This window comes from Mobula birostris, chromosome 23, assembly GCF_030028105.1.
Source record: "Mobula birostris isolate sMobBir1 chromosome 23, sMobBir1.hap1, whole genome shotgun sequence".
In the NCBI taxonomy this organism is placed as follows: Eukaryota; Metazoa; Chordata; class Chondrichthyes; order Myliobatiformes; family Myliobatidae; genus Mobula; species Mobula birostris.
In genome coordinates, this window is record NC_092392.1 from 55,886,625 (window position 1) to 55,908,332 (window position 21,708).

Sequence of the window (21,708 nt, forward strand, 5' to 3'; positions counted from 1 at the left end):
TGTCCATGTAAACTGTTATCCTTTCCAAGAGAAACCAAATTTAGAATGACAATCTCTTTATAATCAAACAGACCAAAATCTATTACTTATATACAGTACTGTGAAACACTTTGCGGCAGTATTCTGCTTAATCATAGTCTCAGGACTTGTGGCTACAGTAGAGGCAGTTAAAAGAGTTTATTCAATTCCCGGTAATCTATGGTGAATCTCCACTTCCATCAGATCTTGCAACTGGCTATATATGTGAATTATTTGTAGATGAGATTTCTCACAGAAATCCCTGTATTGACAAACTCTGAATAACTTCCTTTACATCTACCTCTGCTTATTTCAGAAATCTGTATTGCTTCTAGTGTTTTAGACCAGGGCCTTATAGACACACCTCTCCTTGCATCCCGCTACAGTCGTGTTTATGTTCAGCAAGTACTGCCTGTCAATCTAAAATAACTTGTCTAGCCTGTGAATCCTTTGTCACATCTTCTGCCGTCTCCGACATCTCCCTAATGGTACATACCCTTTCCTCACATCGTCCTACTGGAATGTCAATCAGGACCTGCCAATTGAATCAAAACTCAGAAGCTGCTTTCTTAGTAAAGTCACTTCCTAGAGCAAGTTCTTGAGTAGTTGTCTAGTTAATGAGCACAACCAGATGGGACACACTGCATTGGCCCAACTTTATGTTCAGTGGTGAAGTCAACTCCCCTACTCGTGAGTGTCCAGTAAATTCACTTAAAGTAATAGTGTCTTGCATTTCCCAACTTGTTACATTGAATGTGGATGTGTTTAGGGTGGTTTGAGAGGCGTCAGTGTCCCAAAGAGATTTTATAGGGTGGACTCTTACCCTAGTTTCTACAAGGGGTCTACTCGCACCATCCCACCTTACGTTGCACACCCACGTAACCGAGGCCTGATGCCATCATTGTGACTTGAAGTCCTTGTAGGTATCTGTGGATACTGTTGTGGCTTTTCACCTGTGCCCTCGAAATTACACTGCGCGTAATGCACTTGACCTTCCAGGCTGCATCCTGACCATTCCCAACCTGTCTGGGTTGTGGGCAACCCCTGGCAAAATGACATTTATGTCCACAATTGAAGCATTTCCATGGGGATCTGGTATTCATAACAGGGGGAATGTAGGCATTCCAACCTTGTCCTTGACCACTCCTCCTACTAGGTGGCGCTGTCGAGCACGGCGGTGGCGTACCCTGATGGGCGCCCCCTCTCCCTTCATTCTGCCACTTCACACCTTGTTCTCATATAGAGGTCATTTGAGAAACCTGCTTCCCCTTATCCTCCTTAGAACCTTTGTCCCTTACTTCCTTTTCCCATGCTTCTGAGAACCCATGCTTCAGTATGTGTGGGATTTGTAGGATCAAACATCTCACCCATTCTTCTGCTCTCCTCGTGCTGTACAATACCAAGGGCCTCAGCCAGCTACTGAGCTGTTGTCAAGTCAAATTCTGCCTATCCAAAGTAGGAACATAAACACCCAAGGGAACCGGTCACAAATGCAGGGGGGTGCTCCCCTTTCCATTGTCTGCATTTATGCAAATCCTCCACCAGATCACCTCAGTTATAAGATAGCTTCTAAGATAGCCTCCTATAAATCACCTAGAGTTCCCTGGTCTTGTCCCTGTTCCTACTGTAGGGCGGAGTGTAACACTGAAGTTAGTTTATGCAAAGCCTCCACCGGATCACCTCAAATATCCCTGCAGCTTCTAAGATAGCCTCCTGTAAATCACCCAGTGTCCCCTGGCCTTGTCCCTGTTCTTCCGGGAGGACTGAGTGTAATACTGAAGTTAGATACAGAAGGACTAACTTCTGTCCCTCTGCTCATCTAAATCATGGATTACCCAATGCTGCTGAATGCGCAGAAAAAGTTCCTGAAGGTCTTCTCCCAGCCCACATTTTGGCATATTCACAGTTATAGCACTTGTCAAGAGGGTCACAACCAATCCCCCTGCTCTGGCGTCTCCTGAACTCCCTCCATTGCTGCGGGTGCCACTGGGGCAGTGGGTGTTGAAAATTCCATCCCCAACAGAAAAATCCGTAGAGTGGTGGGCCAGTCATCTTCACTATTATAGTGGGTCGCCTCATACGCTAAATCACCCCAATCTATATCACCGTCATCATCAGTCCTTGAGCTAAATGTACATATCTATCCTCTCTGAGCTGAGAGTTGACTTTTCAGCTTTTTGACATGTTTTAAACACTTGGTGTAATTGGCGCTGCCTTTCTTCTCAACTGTCTATTTCTGCACGACTTTCATAGCAGTCCATAAATCCGGACACTGACTTTCCCAGTTCTCTAATTTTGTACTCACCCATTTACACTCCTCTTCCCGTTTCTCCTTTTCTCTCATTACGCATTCACACGGAGCCTGAAGCTGGCTCGTGGATTAAATTCACCTGACCGTGCTCCCTCAGAATTTCATTTTCTTTCCTCTTTCTCTCCAGCTCTTTTTTTCACCCTCTCTAACACTTCCCTATACTTACACAATTCCTCTGCCAGTTTCTGTTTTCCTCTTGCCACTTCAATTAGATCTTCCAGCGTGCATCCCATTAGAACGTCTTTTCTAATCCCTTGAAAGCTCTTTGCTTCCTTTTCACTTACTCTTTTCCCTAGTCCCTGACCCTCCACTCTCAACCATTCCTAGCCACACCTTACAATCAGGCCATTTTCTTAATACATAATTATGAAAGTAATCTCTCCAAATTTCTGAACACCCTAGGTTCTTTTTGTCCTTTCCTTTTCCCATTATAATATCTTAACCTGGGGGGTGGTTCAACTCAAAACCTAGGGTCTCAGTCCTCTTATTTTTTCTTCACGGGTCCACACAGGGATGCCAAAATCTGTTGGCCAATCATCAACTGGTCTAGATTAGGCAATTCACTATGCAACTCAATCAATCAAAGCTTGTACCTTCTTGTCTCTGCACAAACAACAATGTAACTACATCAACCCAGTGAGTCATGGCTGAAAGAAGGCCAAAGTTGGGAGCTTAACATCAAAGTATAGACTTTGTATTGAAAAGGCAGGCAGGAAGGCATCGGTGGTGGTGTGGCTCTGTTGGTAAAGGATGGAATTACATCTTTAGAAAGAGGTGACACAGGGTCAGAGAATGTTGAATCTTTGTGGGTGTAGTGAAGAAACTGCAAGGGTAAAAAAACCATTATGGGACTCATGTATAGGCCTCCAAATAGTAGCCAAGATGTGGGGTTGAGATTGCAAAGAGAGCTGGAAAGGGCATGTAATAAGGGTAATAACATAATTGTAATAGGGGACCAATATGCAAGGGAATTGGGAATATCAGGTTGGTGCTGGATTGCAAGAGAGAGAATTTGTTGAATGCCTATGAGATGTTTTTTTAGAACAGCTTGTACTTGAGCCTACTTGGGAAAAGGCTATGTTAGATTGGGTGTTGTATAATAACCCAAATCTTATTAGGGAGCTTAATGTAAGGGAACACTTAGAGGCAGTGATCATAATATGATTGAATTCATACTGCAATTTGATAGGGAGAAGCACAAGTCACATGTATCAGTATCACAATGGAATAAAGGGAATTACAGAGGCATGAGAAAGGAGCTTGCCCAGGTGAACTGGAGGAGGATACTGACAGGGATGACAGTAGAGCAGAGATGGCTGAAGTTTCGGGGAATATTTCATAAAGTGCAGAATAGATATGTCCCACAGAGGAAGAAGTTCTCAAATGGCAGGGGTAGGCAACTGTGGCTGAGAATGGAAGTTAAGGACTGCATAAAAGCCAAGGAAAGCACATATAAGGTAGCAAAAGTGAGTGAAAGGTTGGATCATCGGGATGCTTTTAAAATCCAACAAAAGGCAACTAAAAAAGCTATAAAAAGGGAAAAGATGAAATATGAGGGCAAACTAGCCAATAATATAAAGCAGGATACCAAAAGTTTTTTTTCAGTTATGTAAAGAGTAAAAGGGAGATGAGAGGTGATATTGGACCATTGGAAAATGATGCTGGTGAGGTAGTAATGGGGGACAAAGAAATGGAAGATGTACTTAATGGATAATTTTCATCTGTCTTCACTGTGGAAGACACTAGCAGTGTGCCAGAAGTCTGCGTCAGGGAACAGGAGTGAGTGCCATTGCTATTACAAAGGAAAAGTGCAAGGCAAACTGAAAGGTCTAAGGTGGATAAGTCACCTGGGCCAGATGGACTACGTCCCAGAGTCCTGAGAGAGGTTGCTGAAGAGATAACAAATGCATTGGTCATGATCTTTTAAGAATCACTTGATTCTGGGATGGTGACAGAGGACTGGAAGATTGCAAATGTCACTCCACTCTTTAAGAAGGGAGGAAGGCAAAAGAAAGGACATTTTTGGTCAGTTAACCTAACCTCAGTGGTTGGGAAAGTGTTGGGGTCTATTATTAAGGATGAGGTTTCGGGATACTTGGAGAATAATGACAAAATAAGTCAAAGTCAGCATGGTTTCTGTAAAAGGAAACTTTGCCTGACAAATCTGTTAGAATTCTTCAAGGAAGTAACAAGCAGGGTGGACAAAGGAGAGGTATTGGACGTCATTTACTTGGATTTTCAGAAAGCGTTTGATAAGGTGCCACACATGAGGCTGCTTAACAAGATAAAATCCCATGGCAGTACAGAAAAGGTATTGGCATGGATAGGCAGGCAGGAGACAGAGAGTGGGAATGAAAGGGGCCTTTTCTGGTTGGCTGCCAGTGACTAGCGGTGTTCGTCAGGGAACCACTGCTTTTCACATTGTTTGTCAATGATTTGGATAATAGAATTGATGTCTTTGTGGCAAAGTTTGTGGATGATACGAAGATAAGTGCAGGGGTAGGTAGTGCTGAGGAATCAATGTGATTGCAGCAGGACTTAGACAAATTGGAAGAATGGACAAAAAAGTGGCAGATGAAATACAGCGTTGGGAAATGTTTGATAATGCATTTTGGTAAAAGGAACAATAGTGCAGGCTATTATATAAATGGGGAGAAAATTCAAACATCAGAGGTACAGAGGGATTTGGGAGTCCTCGTGCAAGACTCCCAGAAGGTTCATTTACAGGTTGATTCTGTAGTAAAGAAGGCAAATGCAATGTTGGCATTTATTTCAAGGGGAATAGAATATAATAGCAAGGAAATAATACCGATCCTTTATAAGACACTAGTCAGGCTGCACTTAAGAGTATTGTCAACAGTTTTGGGGCTAATATCTCAGAAAGGATGTGTTGTCATTAGAGAGAGTTTAGAAGAGGTTCATGAGGATCATTCATGGAATGAAAGGGTTGACATATGAGGAGCTTTTGGCAGCTTTGGGCCTGTATTCACTGGAATTTAGGAGATTACGGTGGGATCTCATTGAATATTGAAAGGACTAGATAAGGTGGCTATGAACAGGATGTTTCAGATGGTGGGGCACCCACAACTAGAGGGAACAGCCTCAAAATTGTGGGGTGACCCTTTAGAACAGAGGTAAGGAGGATTTTTTTTTTACCTAGAGAGTAGTGAATCAGTGGAAAGGTATACCACAGACTGTGATGGAGGCCAAGTCCAGGCGTATATTTAAGGCGGAAGTTGATCATTTCCCTAATCAGTCAGGGCATCAAAGGATATGGCGAGAAGGCAGGTGTATGAGGTTGAGTAGGGTCCAGGATCATTCATGATGGAATGGTGGAACAGACTTGATGGGCTGAATGGCCTAATTCTGCTACTATGTCTTATGGTCTTATGGACTCCAGGCCAATAACTTTAAACATTAATTCTACTGTTCTTTCTGTATCAATACTCACTCAGACCATTTCTCCAATTTATAACACTGATATAGAGGATCTCTGAATGGATAAACGATTGATACTTCCACTCCCAGCCTCTGGCATGGGGGTATTCTTACAATAATTAATCTCCAAACTTCATGTTCCTTTGCATTCAAAGCCCTTCATTCTTATACTCTTTCCTTATTGGTTCAAATATTCAGTTTCAATCTCATTGGTTTAGGATCATCTGACTGACCTGATTCAGATTCCCATAGTATGTAGACAAGGAGCTACACATCTTCATGCCTTAGGTGACTTCTTTTGTTCGAGTCAACTCTGGTTCAAACCAGTCAAACCAGATCACCCAGACACTGGCCAAGATAATGAGGTTACTTCTGCAAACTTGCCTTTCTCCACAATAAACAGTTTATCTAAGAATGGTCTCAGATTTTGCAGATCATTAGCAAAATGTCATCATTAGAGTTTATTAAGTGTGTCCAGGACAGATTCCTGTCACAGTATGTGGACAAGCCGACTAGGGGGAATGCCATACTAGATCTAGTACTAGGTAATGAACCAGGTCAGGTCACAGATCTCTCAGTGGGTGAGCATCTGGGGGACAGTGACCACCGCTCCCTGGCCTTTAGCATTATCATGGAAAAGGATAGAATCAGAGACGACAGGAAAATTTTTAATTGGGGAAGAGCAAATTATGAGGCTATAAGGCTAGAACTTGTGGGTGTGAATTGGGATGATGTTTTTGCAGGGAAATGTACTATGGACATATGGTCAAAGTTTAGAGATCTCTTGCAGGATGTTAGGGATAAATTTGTCCCGGTGAGGAAGATAAAGAATGGTAGGGTGAAGGAACCATGGGTAACAAATGAGGTGGAAAATCTAGTCAGGTGGAAGAAGGCAGCATACATGAGGTTTAGGAAACAGGGATCAGATGGGTCTAGTGAGGAATATAGGGAAGCAAGAAAGGAGCTTAAGAAGGGGCTGAGAAGAGCAAGAACGGGGCATGAGAAGGCCTTGGCGAGTAGGGTAAAGGAAAACCCCAAGGCATTCTTCAATTATGTGAAGAAAAAAAGAATGACAGGAGTGAAGGTAGGACCGATTAGAGATAAAGGTGGGAAGATGTGCCTGGAGGCTGTGGAAGTGAGCGAGGTCCTCAGTGAATACTTCTCTTCGGTATTCACCAATGAGAGGGAACTTGATGATGGTGAGGACAATATGAGTGAGGTTGATGTTCTGGAGCACGTTGATATTAAGGGAGAGGAGGTGTTGGAGTTGTTAAAATACATTAGGACAGATAAGCCCCCGTGGCCTGACGGAATATTCCCCAGGCTGCTCCATGAGGCGAGGGAGGAGATTGCTGAGCCCCTGGCTAGGATCTTTATGTCCTTGTTGTCCACGGGAATGGTACTGGAGGATTGAAAGGAGGCGAATGTTGTCCCCTTGTTCAAAAAAGGTAGTAGGTGTAGTCCGGGTAATTATAGACCAGTGAGCCTTACGTCTGTGGTGGGAAAGCTGTTGGAAAAGATGCTTAGAGATAGGATCTCTAGGCATTTAGAGAATCATGGTCTGATCAGGGACGGTCAGCATGGCTTTGTGAAGGGCAGATCGTGTCTAACAAGCCTGATAGAGTTCTTTGAGGAGGTGACCAGGCATATAGTTGAGAGTAGTTCAGGGGATGTGATCTATATGGATTTTAGTAAGGCATTTGACAAGGTTCCACACAGTAGGCTTATTCAGAAAGTCAGAAGGCTTGGGATCCAGGGAAATTTGGCCAGGTGGATTCAGAATTGGCTTGCCTGCAGAAGGCAGAGGGTGGTGGTGGAGGGAGTACATTCAGATTGGAGGATTGTGACTAGTGGTGTCCCACAAGGATCTGTTCTGGGACCTCTACTTTTCGTGATTTTTATTAATGACCTGGATGTGGGGGTAAAAGGGGGGGTTGGCAAGTTTACAGACGACACAAAGGTTGGTGGTGTTGTAGATAGTGTAGAGGATTGTCAAAGATTGCAGAGAGACATTGATAAGATGCAGAAGTGGGCTGAGAAGTGGCAGATGGAGTTCAACCCAGAGAAGTGTGAGGTGGTACACCTTGGAAGGACAAACTCCAAGGCAGAGTACAAAGTAAATGGCAGGATACTTGGTAGTGTGGAGGAGCAGAGGGATCTCGGGGCACATATCCACAGATCCCTGAAAGTTGCCTCACAGGTGGATAGGGTAGCTAAGAAAGCTTACGGAGTTTCAGCTTTCATAGGGATAGTGTTTAAGAGTCGCGATGTAATGATGCAGCTCTATAAAACTCTAGTTAGGCCACACTTGGAGTACTGTGTCCAATTCTGGTCACCTCACTATAGGAAGGATGTGGAAGCATTGGAAAGGGTACAGAGGAGATTTACCAGGATGCTGCCTGGTTTAGAGAGTATGCATTATGATCAGAGATTAAGGGAGCTAGGGCTTTACTCTTTGGAGAGAAGGAGGATGAGAGGAGACATGATAGAGGTGTACAAGATAATAAGTTGAATAGATAGAGTGGATAGCCAGCGCCTCTTCCCCAGGGCACCACTGCTGAATACAAGAGGACATGGCTTTAAGGTAAGGGGTGGGAAGTTCGAGGGGGATATTAGAGGAAGGCTTTTTACTCAGAGAGTGGTTGGTGTGTGGAATGCACTGCCTGAGTCAGTGGTGGAGGCAGATACACTAGTGAAGTTTAAGAGACTACTAGACAGGTATATGGAGGAATTTAAGGTGGGGGCTTATATGGGAGGCAGGGTTTGAGGGTCGGCACAACATTGTGGGCCGAAGGGCCTGTACTGTGCTGTATTTTTCTATGTTCTATGTTCTATGTTCTAAAAGCGCCTGGGGTCCACATTCAATTGCTCTGTGTTAGTTACCCTAGGACAAGAATCAGTTTATCTCATAGTTCACAAAATGGAGATCACAGCGCAGCTTCACAAAATGGCAGCCTTCGTTGCTTTAAGTATGGCAAGAACAAAGATATCTGGTTTGTCTACTTCCACTGTCATTGATCCATTCAAGGTTGATGTTTTCTTCCGTATTTTAATTCCTTCATGGCTAATAGAAGACATCCTTGAACAAACCATCCAGATGGTTAACTGATAGTATTAGTCCAGTCTGTAAGCTTTCTTGAACTTGTTCACAATGGTGCAAATTACTTAAAGCCATTACTCAAAGCCTCGAATGATGCACACCAATTAACATAACCCAATGCCTTAACATTTGGCTGATGTACATGCAAACATCCAGGTCACCATTTTGCAAACAATATCTCTTTGTCTATGCTTCACAGGCAATATTGTTTATTTGCAAAGATATGCTTTTAACTTCAATTACTGCTTGCAATTTACAAGTTACATTCTGAACTAAAGACTGATTCTTGCTTCAATTGTATCAGCCAAATTGACATCTCTCCAGAATACTCCCTAATATACCCTCCTCTTGACCCCGGACAGAAATCTGTCTCAGGAAGGACAAATTTTAAGGAGGATCTAATTAAGTAGGGCAACAAAAATGCTCTTCACTTCAGATCCCTTCCCCAAATAATAGCCTATCATGTCTCCATGTGCCTACATCTGCACTACCCGTCACTCTTAATTGGCTATCTATAACTTTGAATAAATATGGCAATAAAATGTGCCAGAAATTTGATCACATTCTCTTCTTGGACACATTTGTCTTCTTGATTTCAATCAGTCTTTAAAATGCAGTTTTGTCATTTGTGTGTTTGTTTCTTCCTTCCCTGCACGTTAATCACAACCTTATCTTTGCCCCTTCAATCTCTGATAACTGAAACTATCAGACGTGGCTGACAGTAGTTACTGTGAAGGCAGAGGGCACCAGCAAGGTAACGTTGTTTGAGCTTCACAGGCAACAGTTCACACTCAATGCCATGACAGAAGATATTCTGAACATCTAACAAATCTCTTTGATCGATTTACAAGAGAATTTGGAGTGGTCGCTATTTAAATAGCTGCATAGACCTCACCCTGGTTTTAACCTCCTCCCCTGGACTGTCCTTTCAGTTGCTGGCCTAACCACTGAAAAAGCCCAGCTTATTTGTCTTCACTTCCAGTCAGGCTGGGATGAATGTGTCATGGTCTAGATCGAGGTATCTTTAAATTTACTTTGTTTATGTTACGATCTGGACCTTTGACTCCCTGTTTCCCTTTGGTTTCCTGTTTTCCCGTGTCCCTCGGCTTTGGTGATTAGAGGCAATTTACTCTCGGCTGAACTGGTAGTTTATAGTCTCCGGCTTTCAGCTGTTCAGCGCAGGAGTGTCTGCAAAGTTACTAAAGGTACAGCATGCCAATGTCATCTGGCCAGAGCAAGCTTAGTCTCCGCCCGAAGCGAGTGCCGGTAATTCGCCTTTCCTCACCGGAGCACTCCTGTCAAGTTACCTTACCAAAGCGAGCCTGCAAAGTTTCCTCACCGAATGGGTCCGTCAGTTAACCCAACGGAGGGAACCAAGAACCGCTGTCTACTGTTCCTGGGCCAAGTCAAGAGCTCGCCACTACCCAGAGGCTCCAAGTCTAGTCCTGGCTCCGGGGGCATCCAAGTACCAAGCTTAAGCCTTGGCCCTGGCGGCATCCAATTTCCGAGTCAAGTCCTGGCCCTGGCAGTCTGTGATTCCTGTCCTATCCCCTGTCTGAATCCCTTCTCTGTCCCTCTCGCCTCGGTTCTGGGGTCCGAGCCCGGGGCAAGACCCAGGTACTGGGTCCTTGCCCAGTCTCTGGCTCGGAGTTCATACCGGAGCCTCTTCACGTCGCCTCTAGTTTTGGGATCCGATTCCGAGTCCTAGCCCAGACCCTTAGTTCCAGCCTAGTCGTAGTCCTGAGTCCTTGTCCAGTTCACTTTTCCTGCTCCTGCCTTGCTCTCCTGGTATCGAACAATATACTAAATTTAATTAACCTCATAAGATGCGTCTTGCATTTGGGTCCACCAATGCTCTCATTGTGACAGACTGCCTTCAGACACTGTGTGCAAATTCTTCTCTCTTTCTCAGCATGCCTTGCCGTTGAGGTTTATGTGTCTTCCATAGCTCAGATCTCACCCCATATTTCTATTCTGATCTATATAACTGATCAACTGCCTCCAAAGTATAGTTACTGTCATACGTTAACACTTTATTCATGGTTTGCTGACATGCTTTCTGTATTTTCTGCATTTGCCTATCCGTTCCTTTTCATTCACCTGTCTTCTTTGACCAGGAGGCTAATAGTCATTATTTAAGCTTCCTGTAATGAGCTTGTTAGCGGGCTGACTCACTCAGTCTACCTTCTATCATTGGTTCTTCGTGGTCAGCAATGGTGAACTCCTATTTGCATTTTACCTGGCACATGTGGACTTCAAGCAATTTTACATTTGCATTCTAGGAGGCAGAAATGACCTGAATTCTGGACACTCATTTCCATTTTATGAGAAACATACTGCTATTATGTCTCAACTTTGCTAAGATTCAAAAGAACTAAAATTCAAGTCCAGTTGAAGTTCAAGTTCCTGAGTGTCACTACCTCTGAGGATACAGCATTTTGATGTGGCTATAACGATGGCAAGGCAGCCAGCTATATCTTATCATGAGTTTGAGGAGATTTGGTTTGTCAAGTAAAATGCTGGAAAACTTCTACAAATGAACTGTGGAGAGAATTCCATCTATCTGTATCACCATCAGGTATGGGGGTGCTACTGCACAAGGTCAAAGTAAGTTGCAGGAATTTGTAAGGTTAGTCAGCTCCATCATGGGTATTAGTCTCTGTAGTATCCAAGACAACATTCAAGGAGCAATGCCTTAGGAAAGTGCTGTCCATCATTAAGGACTGGCACCACCCAGGACATGCCCTTTTCTCATTGCTGCTGTCGGGAAGGAGGTACAGAAGCCTGAAGGCACACACTCAGTGATTCAGGAACAGCTTCTTCCCCTCTGCCATCCGATTTCTAAATGGACATTGAACCCATGAACACTACCTCACGACTTTTTTATTTGTTTGTTTTTACTACTTATTTTAGCTAACTATTTAATAGGTTTTTCTTTAGTGGTTTGATCGGGGCACGACTGCGCAAGCGCGTGGACGTCAGCCAGTTAGAACAGCGAGAAGAGTTTAAAAGGAGACAACTTTATAGAGCCGGCGCTGGAAGAGCTGGTGTCGGAGCAGTAGGTGTCAGAGTACAGGGAGACAGAATAGGAAGGCTTTTGCTCAACGAGGCTTTAGTGATAACTGGTCAAGGCGAGGTAGGTTGCCTGTGTCAAATAGAGACAGGAAGTATGTGTGTGAGGCCGGTGTTCTGTGCTCGGTGTTAGATGAGGGAGGTCCTGGAGACTCCCAGCCTCCCAGATGGCCACATCTGCACCAGGTGCATCGAGCTGCAGCTCCACAGGGACTGCGTTAGGGAACTAGAGATGCAGCTCGATGACCTTCGTCTGGTCAGGGAGAGCGAGGAGGTGATAGAGAGGACCTATAGGCAGGTAGTCACACTAAGGCACCGGGGGACAGATAAGTGGGTAACAGTCAGGAGAGGGAAAGGCAAGACTCAGGTTCTAGAGAGCACCCCTGTGGCTGTCCCCCTTAACAATAAGTACTGGGACCTTTTTTGGGGCAGGAGTGACCTGTACAAAAAGGATAGGTTGCACTTGAATCCTAGGGGGACCAATATCTTGGTGGAGATATTGCTAAGGCTATTGGGGAGAGTTTAAACTAGGATTGCTGGGTGGTGCGAACCAAACTGAAGTGACGGAAGAAAGGGAGGTTGGCTCACAAATAGAGAAAGCTTGGAGACAGTGCAAGAGGGAGTATAAGCAGGTGATCGACAATGGACGCACTCAGACCAATGTTTTGAGACGTATCTATGTTAATGCAAGGAGTATTATGAACAAAGCGGATGAGCTTAGAGCATGGATCAGTACTTGGAGCTATGATGTTGTGGCCATTACAGAGACTTGGATGGCTCAGGGGCAGGAATGGTTACTTCGAGTGCCAGGCTTTAGATGTTTCAGAAAGGACAGGGAGGGAGGCAAAAGAGGTGGGGGTGTGGCACTGTTGATCAGAGATAGTGTCATGGCTGCAGAAAAGGAGGAAGTCATGGAGGGATTGTCTACGGATTCTCTGTGGGTGGAAGTTAGGAACAGGAAGGGGTCAATAATTCTACTGGGTGTTTATTATAGACAACCCAATAGTGACAGGGACACCGAGGAGCAGATAGGGAGACAGATTCTGGAAAGGAGTAATAATAACAGGGTTGTTGTGGTGGGAGATTTCCATTTCCCAAATATCGATTGGCATGTCCCTAGAGCCAAGAGTTGAGATGGGGTGGAGTTTATTAGGTGTGTTCAGGAAGGTTTCTTGACTCAGTATGTAGATAAGCCTACAAGAGGAGAGGCTGTACTTGATCTGGTATTGGGAAATGAACCTGGTCAGGTATCAGATCTCTCAGTGGGAGAGCATTTTGGAGATAGTGATCACAATTCTATCTCCTTTACCATAGCATTGAAGAGGGACAGGAACAGACAAGTTAAGAAAGCATTTAATTAGAGTAAGGGGAAATATGAGGCTATCAGGCAGGAACTTGGAAGCATAAATTGGAAGCAGATGTTCTCAGGGAAACGTACGGAAGAAATGCGGCATTAGAAAAGATGGATGGATGGGGCCTCAATTTCGTATCAAGTAACATTAGATTAAATTAGATTATGAGGGCAATCAGTCCTCATTTATTGTCATTTAGAAATGCATGCATTAAAAAATGATACAATGTTCCTCCAGAATGATATCACAGAAACACAGAACAAACCAAGACTAAAACTGACAAAGCCACATAATTATAACATATAGTTACAACAGTGCGAAGCAATACCGTAATTTGATAAAGAGCAGACCATGGCCACGGTAAAAAAAAGTCTCAAGTCCCAATAGCCTCATCATCTCACGCAGACGGTAGAAGGGAGAAACTTGCCGATGCATTGGAAGCACCCGACCACAGCCGACTCTGAGCCCGTCGAAAACTTCGAGCCTCTGACCAGTCCTCCAACACCAAGCACCGAGCACCATCTCTGACGAGCGCTTCAACCCTGCCCCAGCTTCCGAGCCACAAGCAAAACCGAGGACACAGGGCCTTCCCCTCCGGAGATTCTGGATCACACAGTAGCAGCGGCGGTGAAACAGGCATTTCAGAAGTTTCACCAGATGTTCCTCTGTGCTCTCACGTCTGTCTCCATCAAATCAGGATTGTGCACGGCACCCTACTTGACAGATAACAGATATCATTCACCGGAGTGGCCGCTGCGCGCTGCGTCGCGCTGCCATCTTCTCCTCCTCTTGGATAATCTTCCTCTTGGATTAATTCAAACACCCTCCATAGTTTTATTCTCCCTTTCAAAGCATGAATAAAAAGTGTTACTTTCATCAGGGAATGATGTATCTCTGCTATTTATGATGCTAGGTTTCGCCTTGTAGGATATAATGGACTCAAAACCCTGCCGTAGCTGATGTGCATTTGATTCCATCTCTAACCTCACCTGGAATAGTTTTTTTTGCTCTTAATATAGCCTTCTATAGGTCATACCTGGACCTCTTGTAGAGTTCTGGATCACTGGTCTTGACCTTCAGCACACTGTGAATCTCTGGCTTTGAAGGCCTGTGCCTTATCCACTATGCAGCTGGGCTGACTATTCTTACTGATAGCGCTGTCTTGTAACCTGAGTTTGCATAACATTCGACCACCACAGCAGAAACTGAGCTCACATTTAGTCCTCTACGTAACCACTCTGCTGTTACCCTCCAATAAGCCAGTGATTCAAAGGTAACCATGGACATAAATTAAATTTGCAGCAGTTGTAGATTATGCCACATAAGTACCACATAACTCAATGTTTTAAGACCAGCCTCTTCCTCTCCGCCATCAGATTTCTGAACGCACAACAAATCAACCCATGAACACTACCTCACTGTTTCTGCTCTCTTTCTGAATCAGAATCAGAATCAGGTTTAAAATCTTTGCAGCAGCAGCACAATGGAATACGTAATAATAGAGACAAAATGTGAATTAAGGTAAATATGTATATCTTACTTATTTAAATTACTTATTTAATTTAATTTTTACATATATTTCTTATTATAATTTATAGTATTTTAATATATTGCTTGCTATTGCTGCTGCAAAACATCAAATTTCATGACATACAGTATGTTAGTGATGTTAAACCTGATTCTGATTCTGGATCAAATGGCAAAGCAGGTACAATAAAAGAATGCTATTTATATGAGTGCACCAAGGTGCTCAATACTCAGCAGAGCACGCAGTCACTGCTCCCAGAAACACAACCCCACAGACCCCTCCCCCACCCCACCACTAATCCTTCACCTATTCAAACAAAGGTCTGCCTCTGAAAAAAATTGATTGAATCCTTGTCAGACAATACAGTGAAAAAGCTTTCACAGATTGTATCTCAGGGAGAATGCAGTGTTTGATCTTGTCTCTCCCAGGGAAATCCAAGGCCTATTGACCACCCATGGACTGGTCACTTCTTTTGTCTGCATTCAGGCACCCTATTCCCCATCAGAATATAATCAAAGAGTCATTTTGCAGTACTGTACAATGTGTCATATAAAAGCCCATAATTAGTTCTGCTCTCATCCCCAAGGAGTAGGGCCATGTATTTTTTCCAGTATAGGCATGATATCTATTTTTATTTAATTATTGTCATTGATATTATTCTCTTCCTATTTACTCTAATAATCTAACACTATCTGTGCATTTAAAGTTCATATTTTAAAGTAAATTTATTTTCAAAGTACACATATGTCACCATATACTACCCTGAGATTCATTTTCTTGCGGGCATTCACAGTAGAACCAAAAATACAATATAATCATTGAAAAACTACACACAAAGACAGACAAACAACCAATGCACAAAAAAGGGTAGACTGTAAAGCAAACATAATAAGTAATGAAATAAACAAATAATACAGAGAACATGAGTCGTAGAGCCCCTCCACTTGCTCTCTGAAAGTGACAAAGACTAGAAACTTCAGCCTCTGATGCATTCATGTTGGTGTCTTCTTTGCATAAGTCTTCTTAGCTATTCCGAGGCCTTTATATAATTCTTGGACCACATAAGATGCTACTAAAAGCAACACTCACAACTTACTGAGAAAGTTCCAGCATAAAGCATTTGAAACATGCATTAGAAGTGAACAGGGAATTGGTAGCTAAATATAAATGAGGGAGGAACTAACATGTTAATGAAAGATTGGTTGTAATTAGTTTCCAGTCTGAGTACAGAATTCATTCAGAAGAAAAGGTAGGGGACGGCTTTGTCCTTCACTGAAAATTAAGCATTTTCCCTCCCGTGCTCACATTGTTGCCATTGTATCATCCACAACTTTCTATGAAGAGTTTAATGAGAAGGAGAGGAGCTTTAAAGGAATGAAATCTATAAAGATAATATCTGTGTGTGGACACAAACAACATTTCATTTACAGTTATAATGGGAGGTTTATGTGGTTAAGCTTAGCCCAAGAAAATTAGCAAGAACAATTATATGTCCAGATTCAAGATTGTTTATTGTCATTCCTTAGCACAGGAGTGTAAAGGAGAACAGAATGATTCTTACTTTGATCTGATACAGCATAAAAATAAGCATAAAAATCACAATTAAAAAAACCCACATAAATATAAATGCAAAAGCAATTCTTGAAGACATAATGCACAAATGACTGTTAAATACATAGACTGATGGTGTGTACTTAAAGTGATGCTAGGTGATGTGTATGTAGTGGTGGTGGGGTGGGTCAATGGGTGGAGATGTTGATCAGCCTGACAGTTTGAGAGAAGTAACTGTTTTTGAGTCTAGTGGTCCTGGCATAGATGCTGCATAGCCTCTTCCTTGATGGGAGTAGGACAAAGAGTCCATAAGCAAGGTGGATGGGATACTTCATGATATTACTGTCCTTTTCCCGCACCTTTCTGTTTATATGTCTGCAGTATCTTTAGCACAGAGTAAAAAAAGACTCCAGACTCGGAATCAGAATCAGGTTTATTATTACTGGCTTGTATGCCATGAAATGTATTGTTTTGTGACAGCAGAGAAGTGCAAAGACATAAGCTTACTACTTATTACAAAATAAATAAATAGTGTAAAACAAAAGGAATAACAAGTTAAGTCAAGTTTATTGTCATTTAACGATATTCATGCATCGCTTCAAATAAGACATTGTTTCTCCAAACCAGGGTGTAAAGCACTGTAGTAAAGCACATAATAACTTATAAAATTAAGGATGAAATCTACAGATGTATTACACACAAATAAAAATATTAGATACTGTAAGGTACAGAACTGATTAACCAGTGATGGTTTGAATGTGATGTGGCAGGAACTTCAGAAGCCTAATGGCCTGAGGTAAGAAACTGTTTCCCATCCTGACCGCTCTTGTTCTTGCATCAGAGTCTCCTGCCTGATGTATGGGTGGGATCCGTAATAATGCTATGGGCCGTGCATAACCAGCTCTCCCGATAAGTGTCCCTGATGGATGGTAGAGAGATGGTAGAGATCCTCGCAGCCATTCTCACAGTCCGTTGCAGGGGCTTCCAGACCGACGCTCAGCTTCTCCCATACTAGATGGAGATGCAACTTGTCAGGACACTCTCAATGGTGCTCCTATAAAATGAGATTTGAAAGTGGGAGGGGGAGGGGGGATCCAAAATGATAGGAGAAGACAGGAGGGGGAGGAATGGAGCCAAGAACTGGACAGGTGATTGGCAAAGGGGATATGAGAGGATCCCCCTCCCCCTCCCACTTTCAAATCTCTTACTAGCTCTTCCTTCAGTTAGTCCTGACAAAGGGTCTCGGCCCGAAACGTCGACTGTACCTCTTCCTAGAGATGCTGCCTGGCCTGTTGCGTTCACCAGCAACTTTGATGTGTGTTGCTTGAAATTCCAGCATCTGCAGAATTCCTCATGTTCCAGTTGCATAGGGAAGTGTTGAGGCCCAGCGAGACAAGTTTCCTCACCAGTTTCTGGGGTATGATTGTGTTAAATGCCGATCTGAATTCTTTAAACAGCAGCCTGGCATATGAGACCCCATTTCCCAGGTGGGACTGGACCGAGTGGAGGGCAGAGACTAATGCATCGTCAGTGGACCAATTTGAGCGATAAGCGAACTGGAAATGGTTCAATGTAGCTGGGAGAAAGGCTTTAATGTGCTCCATAACCAGCCACTCAAAACATTTCTTATTGATTGATGTTAAGTATTCCTGTCCATTCAGAAATCAGATGGCAGAGGGAAGAAGCTGTTCCTGAATCTTTGAGGGTGTGTAATCAGGCTCCTGTATTTCCTCCCAAATGATAGGAATGAGAAAGGGGAATTTTTGAGATGGCGAATGTCCTTGCTGACGGACACCACATTCTTGGGACACTGCCTCCTGAAGGTGTTCTCGATGATGGACATGGGAACAAGTCCATTGGCCCACCTAGTCCATATCCACTCAGTTACACCGTTCCATTTAATTCTCTCCATGATTCCATCAACAACCCCCAGATTCTGTCACCTATGCACACACTGGCAACAAATTATCGTGGCCAATTAACCTATCAGCCCACGTGCGTTTGGGGCATGAGACTTAACCAGAGCACATGGAGGAAAACGATACAGTCACAGGGAAAACGTGCAGACCCTACGCAAACAGCATCCACGGCATGGATTGAATCAGGGTCTCTGACATTCTTGCAATCATTGGACAGGAGATACAGAAGCCTGAAGTCCCACGGCGGTAGCTTCAAGAACAGCTACTTTCCTTCAACTATTCAGCTCGTGAAACAATCAGCAAAACCCTAATCGCTATATTTTAGCAATGATGCACTAAAATGGACCATTAATTTTTGTTCTGATCATATTTTCTTGTATAAATAGTGCCTAAATTACAGTACTATGTGAAAGTCTTAGGCACTGTATCTATATAGCTAGGGTTCCTAAGACTTTTCCACAGTACTGTAATTTAAATTTACTGCTCACAATTTACAATTTACGTTAAGAACCGAAGAATGTTTCTTGTTTTAATTAATACCTGCTATATTCATATAATTTCAGAGTACTCCCTAACAGCAGCATAAAACGCATCGAGCCCATCTAAGTGGACTAAGTGGGCCAACACACTTGCCATTTGCAGTACTGTACAAAGGTCTTACGCTTCCTAGCTATATATATATATATATATATATACGTTTATGCTTTTCATGCATAAATATAAGCTTCACTTATGCTTTTCTTGTGGACGCTGCTTATATGATGCTTTATGCCTGTGAAGTAGCTGATTGCACCTATGCATACATGTACTTCTGCAAAATAACTTAAACTGGACTTTGACTTTGACAAGTGCTATCTTCAATTATCTGCTGAATTTCTGTCCCAGCAATGCAGAACTGTTTTCTGTTACAAAACATAGACGGGATTCAATATCAGAATTTCAAGGCTTCAAACGTCATACTGGTTCAACCATGAGGGAAGACAGTAACTTGCAATCAAAAGCCACGTCAACAGATTATTTATACAGCCCAGAGATAAGAGGAAAAGAGAAAAATATTGGTTAAAATTCTGAACGTGTGGTGACCAATGGAATGAGCATAATAGCTCTTCCTTGTGCTTTGTGCAGCACTTAACTATCCATACAGTTAAAAACATAGAAACATAGAAATCCTACAGAACAATACAGGCCCTTCAACCCACAAAGCTGTGCCGACCATGTCCTTACCTGAGAAATTACCTAGGGTTACCCATAGCCCTCTATTTTTCTGTGCTCCATATGCCTGTCCAGGAGTCTCTTAAAAGACCCTAACATATCTGCCTCCACCACCATCACCGGCAGCCTATTCTACGCACTCACCACTCTCTGCATAAAAGACTTACCCCTGATATCTCCTCCATACCTACTTCCAAGCACCTTAAAACTGTGCCCTCTCGTGATAGCCATTTCAGCCCTGGGAAAAAGCCTCTGACTATCCACACGATCAATGCCTCTCATCATCTTATACACCTTTTTCAGGTCACCTCTCATCCTCCGTCACTCCAAGGAAAAAAGACCGAGTTCACTTAGCCAATTCTCATAAGGCATGCTTTCCAATCCAGGCAACATCCTTGTAGATCTCCTCTGCACCCTTTCTATGGTTTCCACATCCTTCCTATAGTGAGGTGACCAGAACTGAGCACAGTACTCCAAGTGGGGTCTGAACAGTGTCCTATATAGCTGCAACATTACCTCTCGGCTCCTAAACTCAATCCCATGATTGATGAAGGCCAATGCACCGTATGCCTTCTTAACCACAGAGCCAACCTGCGCAGCAGCCTTGAGTGTCCTATGGACTCGGACCCCAAGTACCCTCTGATCCTCCACACTGCCAAGAGTCTTACCATTAATACTATATTCTGTCATCATATTTGACCTACCAAAATGAACCACCTCACACTTATCTGGGTTGAACTCCATCTGCTGCTTCTCAGCCTAGTTTTGCATCCTATCAATGTCCCACTGTAACCTCTAACAGCCCTCCACACTACCCACAACATCTCCAACCTTTGTGTCATCAGCAAATTTACTAACCCATCCTTCCACTTCTTCATCCACATCATTTATAAAAATCACGAAAAGTAGGAGTCCCAGGACAGATCCCTGAGGTACACCGCTGGTCACCGACCTCCATGCTGAATATGACCCATCTACAACCACTCTTTGTCTTCTCTGGGCAAGCCAGTTCTGGATCCACAAAGCAATGTCCCCTTGGATCCCATGCCTCCTTACTTCCTCAATAAGCCTTGCATGGGGTACCTTATCTAATGCCTTGCTGAAATCCATATACACTACATCTACTGCTCTACCATCATCAATGTACTTAATCACATCCACAAAAAATTCAATCAGGCTCATAAGACATGACCTAACTTTCACAAAGCCATGCAGACTATTCCTAATCAGATCGTGCCTCTCCAAATGTTCAAAAATCCTGCCTCTCAGTATCTTCTCCATCAACTTACCAACCACTGAAGTAAGACTCACTGGTCTATGATTTCCTGGGCTATCTCTGCTCCCTTTCTTGAATAATGATACAACATCCACAACCCTCCAATCCTTCTGAATCTCTCCCGTCCCCACTGATGATTCAAAGATCATCACCAGAGGCCAGCAATCTCCTCCCTTGCCTCCCACAGTAGGGTGGGGTACATCTCGTCCGGTCCCTATGACTTACCCAATTTGATGCTTTCTAAATGCTCCTGCACATCCTCTTTCTTAACATCTACATGCTCAAGCTTTTCAGTCTGCTAGAAGTCATCCCTACAATTGCCAAGATCCTTTTCCGTAGTGAATACTGAAGCAAAGTATTCATTAAGTGATTCACTTGATTGGTCCTATTCTCTCATGTCTTATCCCCCTTGCTCTTAACATGCTGGTAGAATCCCCCTCCTGTCTTCTCCTATCATTTTGGATCTCCCCCTCCCCCTCCCACTTTCAAATCTCTTACTAGCTCTTCTTTCAGTTAGTCCTGACGAAGGGTCTCGGCCCGAAACGTCGGCTGTACCTCTTCCTAGAGATGCTGCCTGGACTGCTGCGTTCACCAGCAACTTTTATGTGTGTTGCTTGAAATTCCAGCATCTGCAGACTTCCTCGTGTTTGAGTAGAATATCTTGGGGTTTTCCTTAATCCTGTCCACCAATACCTTCTCATGGCCCCTTCTGGCTCCCCTAATTTCTTTCTTGAGCTCCTTCCTACTATCCTTATAATCTTCTAGCTCTCTATCATTACCTAGCTCTTTGAATCTTTCGTAAGCTCTTCTTTTCTTCTTGACTACATTTACCATGGTAAGCCTTTGTTCACCACGGTTCCTGTACCCTACCATTGTTTCCCTGTCTCATTGGAATGTACCTCTGCAGAACTCTACACAAATATCCCCTGAA